The following is a 10,133-nucleotide window of genomic DNA, read 5'->3' on the forward strand; positions in this document are numbered from 1 at the left end:
ATTGTCAAAAACTGAAATTGATGGAAACAAATTATAAATTTCTTTAACAAGCACAATTGTTAGGTAGATTAGGTGATCAGCATTTTTTTTATATTTATCTTGAAATGGAGTTGTTCATACCCTGATCCAACACTAAGGTCCAGATAAACCAAAAAGGCCCAATCTAATGATTGGCCTTCGCGACCAACCGACCTCCTTATAAGAGGTCAGATTGAATACAGACTCCATTCCAAAGAAGTCGGGGTCAAAGGATAGCTAGTAGATAATACTTATTCAAATAAGTAATTGCTTTTAAAATCTCTCAACCCACTTCCAGGAGCTATATCTTAACTTTCCTAAGATAAAAGGACAGTTACCCACCTCAAAAGGTGGAACTATTCCAACAGTGGTTATTGGTTCACCACTATAAATATACTGACACCCCTCAGATATTTCTAAGTTCTAATACTCTCTAAACCTGCTTACCTCTTTGCTAACTTAGGCATCGGAGTGTCTTTGCAGGTACCACACCCCATTCCTTCATACACACAAGTCGGACGGCAGCTCCCAGGCGCAAAACCAAGTCGGAGACCACCTCCTTTTGACGTTTGGGTTAATCTTGCAAGTTCAGCCCATTAATCTCCAGTTACCCATCGTAACATTGGCACCGTTGCCGGGGACCGAAGAGATCAACCAATAATGGCGGACGATTTCAACAAAGATGAAAACACAGCGTCTGATTCTAAGCAAGAGAATCAGGACGCTGGTAATAACAACAAGGCACTTCAGGAGTAAAAGACCCAAAGGGAAACTCCTCTGAGAGGCGCGAACCAGAAAACGAAGGACAGCCCCATGCGACCGACTTCATGGGATTGTTCCATGGCCATTAGGGACACCTGGAGCAGCTGGAGCAATAGTTGGGACGACAGCGAGAGGCAGAGAGGAATTTGAGAAGCGAGATCGAGCGACGAAAGGAGCTTGAAGAAAAGCTCCTAAGACTAAAGTCCGCTCTCCGAGGTCGAAACTCTCGCAGTGACCGAGAATACTCTCCCTTGGGAGGAGAAGACCCGTTCATTGAGGACATAATGAGGGCAAAAGTTTCAAGAAATTTCAAAAGCCCTAATATGGACCTCTACGATGGAACTACTGACCCAAAGCATCACTTAAGCAATTTTAAAAGTTGGATGTATTTGGCCGACGCTTCTGATGCTACTAGATGCAAGGCTTTTCCGACGACCTTGACGAAAGTAGCGATGAAGTGGTTCGATAGCCTCCCCCCAAGGTCGGTCACCAGCTTCGACGACCTCTCGCGGAAGTTTCTGATGCGATTCTCTATCTAAAAGGACAAAGTAAAGCACGCACCGAACCTCCTGGGAGTAAAACAGGAGGTCGGAGAACCTCTGAGGGACTACATGGAGAGGTTCAACAAAGCATGTTTGGAAATTCAAGACCTGCCCACGGAGGCAGTGATTATGGGCCTAGTAAATGGACTTCGAGAAAGTCCCTTCTCCCAGTCCATCTCGAAAAGGCACCCGACTTTATTAAGTGATGTACAGGAAAGAGTCGAGAAGTACATCAACATGGAAGAAAATGCTAGGCTGAGAGAACCAAGCTGGTGACCTGGGCACTTTCACTCCTCAAAAGAGAAAGAGAGAGAACCCAAGAAAAAGGAGGAAGTCGGCCCTGAAAGGCCCAGGAGTTATACCTCCTATACTCCTCTACGAGTTTCCCTAGTTGATGTCTACAGAAAAATTTGTCATACTAAAAGACTACCTCCCCCTAGGCCCATCAAAAACAAAAAAGGGGGAAGTCGTATCGACTACTGTGAGCACCATAAATTATATGGTCACTCAAAAAATGATTGTTACGACCTAAAGAATGTGATAGAAAAGCTGGCCAGAGAAGGTCGGCTTAACAGATATCTCATGGAAAGGTCGGACCATCATGGCAAGAGAAAGGGAGATGACGAGGACCGAAGAGACCCACCACCACAGACCCCAGAAAGACATATACACATTATCTCAGGAGGGTTTGTTAGAGGTGGTCTCACCAAGTCATCTCGCAAAAGGCACCTGAAGGAAGTCTACCAGGTCGGGGGTGAAGCTCCCGACCTCCCAACTATCTCTTTCACTAAAGAAGATGGGCAAGGCATCATTCCTGGACATGACGATCCAGTTGTGATAACCATGATCCTTGCTAATGCCCATCTACATAGAACTCTGGTGGATCAGGGAAGCTCGGCCAATATCCTATTCAAGCCAGCGTTTGATAAGTTGGGACTGGATGAAACATAGTTAAGAGCTTACCCCGATACCTTATATGAACTGGGGGATGCACCAATAAAACCACTAGGGTTCATACCCCTATCCAAAACTCTGAGCATCGACTTCATAATCGTCGATGTGGGTTCAGCCTACAATGTTTTAATAGGCAGAACGACCCTAAATCGGCTCGAAGCAGTGGTGTCCACCCCCCCATCTTTGCATGAAATTCCCAACACGAGAGGGAATTGCAACCATTAGGAGAGACCAGAAGTTGGCAAGAAAGTGTTACAATGAAAGCCTAAACCTGAGAGGAAAGGGCAAGGAGGTGCACACAATTGAGCTCGGAGGAGCTAGAGCTAAAGAAGAGTTGTGATCACAATACGGGGGGAAGACTGAGGAGGTACAGGTCAGAAAGGAGGAAAGAAAAAATACCAACATAGGAGCCAACCTGAAAGAATATTTGAAACAGAAGCTTATAAGTCTCCTACAAGAGAATTCTGACCTCTTTGCCTGGAAAGCCTCCGACATGCTAGGGATAAATCCCAAACTTATGTAGCACAAACTATCAGTGTACCCCGGATTGCTACCTGTTCAGCAAAGAAGACAGAAGCTTGAACCTGAACGGGCCCATGTGGTGGAAGAGCAAGTGCAAGCCCTCCTAGAAGCCGGCTTCGTCAAAGAGGTTAAATATCCAGCGTGGCTGGCAAATGTGGTGCTGGTCAAAAAGCAAAACGGCAAGTGGAGGATGTGCGTTAATTACATCGACCTGAACAAGGCGTGTCCCAAAGACCCATATCCACTTCCAAACATTGATACCTTAGTAGACTCCAGCTCGGGGTATCAATACTTGTTGTTCATGGACGCATACTCGGGATATAATCAAATTCTAATGTATAAGCCGGATCAAGAAAAGACATCTTTCATCACACCAAGAGCAAATTATTGCTATGTGGTCATGCCTTTTGGGTTAAAAAATGCAGGAGCCACATATCAAAGGCTGATGAACAAGGTGTTTGCACCTCACCTTGGGAATCTAATGGAAGTCTATGTAGACGATATGCTAGTAAAAACCAAGGATGAGGCCGACCTTTTGACTAACCTTTCGCAAGTCTTCAACACCATTAGGATGCATGGGATGAGGTTGAATCCCGCAAAATGCACCTTCGCGGTGGAGGCAAGAAAATTTTTGGGATTTATGCTTACACAAAAGGGGATTGAAGCCAACCCCGACAAGTACAAAGCAGTCCTAGAAATGAGAAGCCCAACTTGCTTAAGGGAGGTCCAGCAACTAAATGGCTGACTTGCAGCTCTCTCTAGGTTCTTGGCAGGATCAGCATTAAGATCTCTACCACTTATCTTCCTACTTAGAAAAGGATGCCAGTTCGAATGGACTCCTGAGTGCGAAGAAGCATTTCAAGATTCAAAAGGTTTCTAAGCCAACCTCCGATTTTTACCCGACCTCAAGTTGGGGAGGAACTCGTCCTGTACTTGTCGGTAGCCGACAAAGCTGTAGCATCAGCTTTAATACGGGAAGATGAGGTCGGGCAGCATCCTCTGTACTTCACCAGGAAAGCCTTATAAGGCCCCGAGTTAAGGTATCAAAAACTAGAGAAGTTTTCATATGCCTTAATAGTAGCCTCTCGAAGGCTACGACCTTATTTTCAAGCTCACACAATAAGAGTTCAAACGAACCAGCCCATGAAGCAAATCCTTCAGAAAATGGATATTGCAGGTAGAATGATTCAATGGGCCATAGAGCTATCCGAGTTCAACCTTAAGTACGAAACTCGGACAGTAATTGAAGCCCAATGCCTCACCGACTTCATGGCAGAATATGCAGGAGATCAAGGGGAAACCTCCACTACATGGGAGCTATATGTGGATGGATCCTCCAACAAAGTCAGAAGCGGTGCAGGCATAATATTAGTCAATCAAAAGGGAACCCAAGTAGAAGTCTCCCTCAAATTTGAATTTCTAACTTCTAACAATCAGGCAGAATATGAAGCCTTGATTGCAGGGTTAAAACTGACCGAGGAAGTCGGAGCGACCAAAGTAGTTGTGTTCAGCGACTCTCAGGTAGTGACCTCTCAAATAAATGGAGAGTATCAGGCTAAAGACCCCAATATGAAGAGGTACTTAGAAAAAACATTGGAGCGTCTTAGGCATTTTACAGAGACCGAGGTCAAACACATAACTCGGAATCTCAACAGAAGAGCAGACGCCCTCTCCAAACTAGCGAGTACCAAGCCAGGAGGAAATAATAGAAGCCTGATCCAAGAAACTCTCCAAGAACTCTCAGTTACAAAAACAGAGGGCAGACAAGACGTCTTTGAAGTATCCGGATTGGACCTCGGATGGATGAACCCGTTAATCGAATACATAAATTCAACATCCTACCCAAAGAGGAAAAAGAGGCCAAGAAAATCCGGAGGGAAGCATAAAACTACACTTTGGTAAAAAATATCCTCTACAAAAGAGGGATATCTACACCATTGTTAAAATGTGTCCCGACCTCAAGGACAACCGAAGTCTTAGAAGAGGTACATAATGGTATATGTGGGAACCATCTCGGGGCAAGGTCGTTGGCTAGAAAAGTCATCCAAGCCGGATTCTACTGGCAGACCTTGCTGAAAGATGCCACCAAGTTTGTGAAGAAATGTCAGCCATGCCAAATGCATGCAAACTTCCACGTCGCTCCCCCTGAGGAGCTCATAAGTATAACTTCTCCATGGCCTTTTGCGAAATGGGGATTGGACCTATTAGGACCCTTTCCCCAAGCACCTGAACAAGTAAAATACCTAATAGTAGGAGTAGATTACTTCACGAAGTGGATCGAAGCAGAACCATTGGCCACCATTATCGCCCAGAGAAGTCAAAAATTCCTCTACAAGAACATTATCACAAGGTATGGAGTCCATGGCCTTTTGCAAAGTGGGGATTGGACCTATTGGGACCCTTTCCCCAAGAACCTGGACAAGTAAAGTACTTAATAGTGGGAGTAGACTACTTCACAAAGTGGATCGAAGCAGAACCATTGGCCACCATCACCGCCCAGAGAAGTTGAAAATTCCTCTACAAGAACATTATCACAAGGTATGGAGTCCCCCACTCCATCACCACTGATAATGGAACTCAGTTCACAGACTCCACCTTCAGAAACCTGGTAGCCAGTATGAAGATCAAGCATCAGTTCATCTCGATAGAGCACCCACAAGTAAATGGGCAAGTAGAGGCAGCTAACAAAATTATACTGGCTGGGTTGAAGAAAATGTTGCAAGATGCAAAAGGAGCCTGGGTTGAGGAACTCCCTCAAGTACTATGGGCATATCGGACTACACCTCAGTCTGCCACAGGAGAAACACCCTTCCGACTTACTTATGGCATATAATCCATGATACTAGTCGAAATCAACGAGCAAATTCCAAGGGTGAGCTTCTACGACGAGGTTGGCAACATACATGGGCACAAAGAAGAACTCGAGCTACTTCCTGAAGTTCGAGAACGAGCCCAGATAAGGGAAGCATCATTGAAACAAAGGATGACAAATAGATATAATAAGAAATTCATCCGAAGAAGCTTCATCCCAGAAGACTTGGTCTTGATCAGAAATGACATTGGAGTCAACAAGTCGAGAGACGAAAAACTTGCTGCTAATTGGAAAGGGCCATATAAGATAAGCGAAGTTTTAGGAAAGGGATACTACAAGGTAACCGACTTGAGCGGTACCGAGCTACCTAGGTCGTGGCATGCTTGTAATATGAAAAGGTACTATAGTTAAAAGTGAACTCCACTCCCTGGTGTACTCTTTTTTCTGACTTCATGGTTTTTTTCCAAAAAGAAGGGTTTTACTGAAGGGAGTTTTAACGAGGCATCAAAGTGGGGACTAAGGGGCAATAATTTTTAATCCCTTAGTTGCAAAAGAGTACCTTCATCAATAAATAAAGATCTTTTTATTACATCTCTTTATAAATTCCTATATTGCAATTATTCTACGAAACGCACCGACTTAAGCTCGAGAAAGCGTGAAAATTCCATGCCCGACCTACGTGGTCGGCAGGATAAAACGACGAGGTACAAGTCGGTGTAAAGAGGTTACATGGTCGATGGTAGTAACTCGGAATCCCAAAACTTAAAACGACTACCTAGTCGGAGGAACCGAAAAAATAGAAATGCATCGCAAAAATAACCTAAGTTACAGAAACTCAATAAGCGAAAATTGAGTACAAGGAATACAAAAAAGAGACAAGAAAAACCATCAAAAACTAAAGGCAGAAGATGTCTCAAGTCTTTGAAAAATTACAAGTAACTTAGACAAAAAAACAGCCTACCTAATAAAAGGTTTTTTTTCTGAAAAAAGATCGAAAGGTTTTTTATGGGAAAACCCTATAAACAACACAGCAAAAAGCATGCACACGCAAGATATTTCTAATAAGCCCTTGTCCAAAAAGGGTCAAATTAACGAAATAACCTTTTTGTTAATGGCCAAAAGGCCAAAGAGTCAAGAGCAGCCACCACAGACATATAAAAACTAAAAATTGTTCAAAGAGAGGCCCACAAACCGGTCTCCCAAATAGCTCAAATCAATTAGAGGAAGGATTGGAATCACCAGTAGGAAGAAAGATCGGATCAACGGTAGGGGAGGATGGAGCAGTCTCTTCGGAAGCAAGGGTCGGAGCATCTGAAGACGTCGACTGAGATCCCTCCTGTTGATCCTCACGAGGAGGAGATTCTACAAGTCTTTGCCCATGGGTCTTCAACTCAAAATCCGTCTCAGGTCGGGGAGGAGAAACAATAGCCTCATTCACAACAATCTTATCAGGATCAAGAGGGGAAAGATCCAAGTCAGGAGCAATAACTCCGACCTGCTCTTTGAAAATCCTCCAGGCTTCCTCCGAACTCTCTGCCACGGAGTCCTCCAAATCCTGATAAGCCTCCCAACCTTTTTCCATCTCCCGTTGGAGATCAATGTTTTTGGAGAAGACCCTGACATGATTCTGATCCGCCTTCTCCTTCAGGCCCTCTGCCATAGCACACTGGGCCATTAACTTCTTCTTCCTCTCCTGAAGTCGGGACCTCTCCTCCTTCAACCCGACAACTTCCTCTTGGAGCCTCTTCTCTTCCTCTTGATAAAGAAAAATCCTCCTCTCCAACTCTTCAACCTTTTGGGTGGAACCCATAGAGCTAAGGGGAGTCTTCTCCAAAATATCAAGAAGTTTTGTGCATACCTTAGCGGCCCGAACACTCCCCCGAACCAAAATTTGAAGATGGTTTCGGACGGAAGCATCATCCATACTAATGTGAGTATAGGAGTAGATGTGATTCTGAACGAATCTGGGACCATCAAAATCAGATTCTCCAGAAGAAGAAGAGCCAGACGCCAGAGGAGAAGAAGAGGAGGTTACCAAGATCGGACGAGAAGAGGTCCCAGAATCATGAGGGGGAGGAGGAGCACCAGCAGCCCTTGCAGCATTAGCTCGGCCACATGCCTTTTTCTTAGCCTCCTGGACCTTCTGGTAGGTGGCACTAGAACCTTTTTTCACCATTTCTGAAAAAGGAAAAAACAAGTAATTAGTCTACAAAATCGAAAAACGACCACAAGTCGGCAACCACAGAATACGACAAAAGCTACCTAATTGGGTCCGCACAAAACTCGGAGATTCCAAAATAAATTTCTTAGTATCTAAGTTGGGGGCCCTTCCCCAGGCTTCTCGGAAAAATTCCACGACAGCTTCCTCTACCTCGTACAAATCTTCCAGGCCATATTTCTCCACAGGAGAGGCCTCTACCCAATAGAGGGGAAATCGGGGGTTAGAGCTCTCATCAAGAAAAAAAGGGATGGTAACCCTCTACAGCTTGGACTTTGAAAAAGAAATTCTTGAAATCATGGAAAGAATCGTCAAAGATAGAAAAAACTTTCTGACCTTGAATGGCTTGGAAGGAAATCCACTGTTGCTTGTTATTTTGCCCACTAAAAGGGTTTGGTCATATGAAAAAGATAGAAAAAGATCTTTAAAGAGGTCGGGAAATCTAGCCCTCGACTAACAAGTTGATAAATTTTCATGAAACCCCAAGAGTTGGGGTGAAGTTGGGTGGGAGCGACTTGGCAATGATGCAACACACTTATTTCAAAGTCGGAGAAAGGCAGAAGAATCCCTAGGCGGGTAAAAAGATAGTCATACATAAAGAAAAAATGGGAATCTGAATCGGAGATTCTCCCAAAACAAATCCGGTCTTCAGGACCCAGGGCCACTAATTCATATTTTGACTCGTCAGCCTCATCACTGCAAATTCTATGGTGGATACGAAGAACGGTGAGGTAGTCAACGTCTACTAAGGGAGTTTCCTCCAAAATAGTGTCATCTACCCATTGTGAGAGGGACTCGAGGGAAGACATCTTTTCAATAAAAAGGAATGAGTGAAAAAGCAGCAAAAGACCTACAAAGAAAAAAGGAAAAGGGTCAAACCCAGAGTCTCTAAAAGACAAGACAACCTACTTCAAGAACCAGAAAGCGGAATCACTAGACCAATGCACTCACTAGAGAAACTAATAATCACAAATGGCATGCAAACCTCCTCCAAATACACAGAACAAAACATCGCCATAAGTAAAAGAGAGGAGGAAAAAAGACCAACCTTTGCTGACAAAAACCAAGAAGAGCAGAGGCAACAGCGAACGCAGCACGCCAAGAAGGAAGGCAGAAAGGCTTTCTCTTTGAAAAAGTAAGGATTGTAAGCAAGAAATTTCAGAAAAAGATAGAGAAAAGAGAGGGAAAAGTATTTATAAACACACCACGGGCAAAATGGTAAAATTGACGCAATCATTAAAGAGACACGCCATTATCAATGTAACTGCTCCCACGTGAAAATGCAAAACCCATAACAGACGCGACGTTTGATTAGACGCGACCATTGAGAAATTCGAATCACGTCGGTTTCAAAAATCACGTCGATTCCTATAACACGTCGGTTACAAGCCCGAGTTCAAATACTCGAATCCAACTCCTAAGCGAAGGAGATCGGACTAGAGTAAGGGCACTGTTTATACCTTGGCCTAACACTAGGGCCCAGATAAACCAGAAAGGCCCAATCTAAAGATTGGCCTTTGCTACCAACCGACTTCCTTATAAGAGGTCGGATTGAATATAGACTCCACTCCAAAGAAGTCGGGGTCGAAGGATAGCTGTCAGATAACACTTATTCAAATAAGTAACAGCCCCTAAAATCTCTCAACCCACTTCCAGGAGCCATATCTCAACTTTCCTAAGATAAATGGACGGTTACCCACCTTAAAAGGTGGAACTACTCCAACGGTAGTTATTGGTTCACCACTATAAATACACTGACACCCCTCAAGTATCTCTAAGTTCCAATACTCTCTAAATCTGCTTATCCATTTGCTGACTTAGGCATTGGAGTGTCTTTGCAGATACCACCCCCCATTCCTTCATACACACAAGTCGGACGGCGGCTCCCAAGCACAAAACCAAGTCGGAGACCACCTCCTTCTGATGTTTGGGCTAATCTTACAAGTCCAGCCCATTAATCTCTGGTTACCCATCGTTACGGGAGTTATTATAATTAATTTTTTTTATTTGTTTTTTACTATATTATTGATTTCTTTACATTTTCTATGAGTTAGTATAAATTACTATACTTAATTTTAGATAAGAAAATGTCGTGTGATCTAGTGTTGCTGCTGGGCGGTGGCATCTGCCACAAATAATGGACTGCATTTTAAATTAAGATGCCGATCAATTTTTTTTTTAAATGTTAAAACGTTATTAAAATTTATTATTTATTATTATTATTTTTAATTATTATTAACTCAATTATTTTAGTTTAATAATTTAATAATATATTTTTAGTTTATATTTTTAAATATTAATAATT

Source organism: Arachis ipaensis, chromosome B06 (genome assembly GCF_000816755.2).
Source record: "Arachis ipaensis cultivar K30076 chromosome B06, Araip1.1, whole genome shotgun sequence".
In the NCBI taxonomy this organism is placed as follows: Eukaryota; Viridiplantae; Streptophyta; class Magnoliopsida; order Fabales; family Fabaceae; genus Arachis; species Arachis ipaensis.